Genomic DNA, 2,094 nt, shown 5'->3' with positions numbered 1-2,094 from the left:
ATCTATGCAGTTTATTGTACACCATACCTCAATAAACCTCTTTAAAAATATATTAACTCAAACTGAATCATCATGGAAAATAAATACCACATACAATAAATACGTGCTTTTTGTCTATATGACCCAACTGTTTTCTAAAATTGTTATGAAAAATAATCCAGTGTTGTTTCATATTGACATAGTGTCAGTTGAAATCAGTAACTGATTAAAGGCTTATTTCTCAAACAATAGTATCTTGCAATTCCAATTCCTTTTCCGCTTCCCAATTTACATTAAATAATTCTGACCCAGATGAATAATTCACAGACTCTTCTCTTTTGGCAACACTAGTGTATTTCTGCATGTTCACTAATTCAGAAAGTTTTCAAGCCAGAAAAGGCGCATTTTCTTTGTACAAGTATTTCATTTATTAACTTGGCTTTGGGATGGTAATAGAACCACATCTTTTCTCTCTCCCTCTCCCTTTGTTTGCTGTTGTAAGGTCGATACCTCCACCTGTTTGCAAGCCCTACATAAATGCATCTGTCCTCAGTTGTTGGTGACTTCCTTTAGAATCTAATATATCAGTACTATGCCTTTTATTTTTGACCTTTTTAGCAATTCATGGACAACATAAAATTCTCATTTAACATGCAGTTTTGCAAGCAATTTTGCAAGCTATTTTTCTTTATTACTAAAAGTAAGATTGCCATTATTATCACTGAATGATTCTGAGAATCTTCTGACTTAAAAATGTTTTTTTTCTGGGGAAGGGGGAGTGGTCAAGATGGTGGAATAGGTGGTTACTGGTGTCTCTCTCTCTCACAGAGCAACCAATTTGCAGCTTTTGAGGAGCAGCAACAGAGGACCCAAAATCTGTGCTAGAACGGACAGGAGCCACCCACCGTGGGACCCCAGTTCAGGTTCTCCCCATTTCCTAAAGAGACTTTAGAGCTTTTGGGCCCACACGCCCCAAGCCTGCTGGCCCGAGAAGCGGGTGGGGGAGGGGGGGGGGTTAAGGCGCAGGCCGTCTATCTCTGTGAGTGACCTGGCAGGCACGGTTTCCCAAGCTCTGAGCCAGACAAGCTGGTGAACGCAGGCAGGACGGGACTTTCAGCACAGACCATCTGGCACGAGTTTCTGAGCCAAGAGCTTGACAAGCCAGTGAAGGCAGGTGGCATGGGACTTCCAGTCCAGGCTAGTTTCTGCTGCCCAGAAGCAGCAGACCCTTTAGGATCCAAGCCATACAGCAGGGTGAAATGAGTGAACTGTGATACCCCAGGCCACGATGACAAAACACCAAAGGAAAGAAACCAGAAATATGAAAAATCAAGAAAGTACATAGCCACCAAAGAAAATTAATAACTTAAAGAAAGTACATAGCCACCAAAGAAAATTAATAACTTACAAGTGCTAGATCCTATAGAACAGGAAGACTTTGAAATGACAGACAAGGAATTTAGAGTAACTATTCTAAGGAAACTAAATGAGATACAAGAAAACTCAGTGAAACAACACAATGAAATGAGAAAGAACATACAGGATCTGAAAGAAGAAATGTACAAGGAAATCAATTTCAATGCTTGAAAAAGAATGTAGCTGACCTTGTGGACCTGAAGGATTCATTCAACAAAATAAAAAAAAACAACAACAGAGAGTTTAGCCAGCAGACTTGAACAAGCAGAAGAGGGAATTTCTTGCCTCAAAGATAAGCTGTTTGAATTATCACAGGCAGACCAGAAAAAAGAAAAAAGAATCAAAAAAGTTGAAGAAAATTTGAGAGAGACAACTGACAACCTTAAGCACTCAAATATCGGAATCATGGGTATTCCAGAAGGGGAGGAAAAAGGAAATGACATTCAAAAACATACTCAATGAGGTAATAGCAGAAAACTTCCCAGGTATAGAGAAAGTTACAGATCCCCAGATGCAGGAAGCTCAAAGATCACCAAACACATTCAACCAAAAAAGGTCCTCTCCAAGACATGTGATAATCATACTGACAAAAGTTAAAGACAAAGAGAGAATCTTAAAAGCTGCAAGAGAGAAGCAGCAAGTCACCTAGAAGGGAGCCCCAATCAGAATAACATCAGACTTTTCATCAGAAACTCTAAA

This window comes from Galeopterus variegatus, unplaced genomic scaffold (genome assembly GCF_000696425.1).
Source record: "Galeopterus variegatus unplaced genomic scaffold, G_variegatus-3.0.2 Scaffold2772, whole genome shotgun sequence".
Taxonomy (NCBI): domain Eukaryota; kingdom Metazoa; phylum Chordata; class Mammalia; order Dermoptera; family Cynocephalidae; genus Galeopterus; species Galeopterus variegatus.
The sequence above is the reverse complement of the archived record's forward strand: the minus strand, read 5'-3'. Positions refer to the sequence as shown.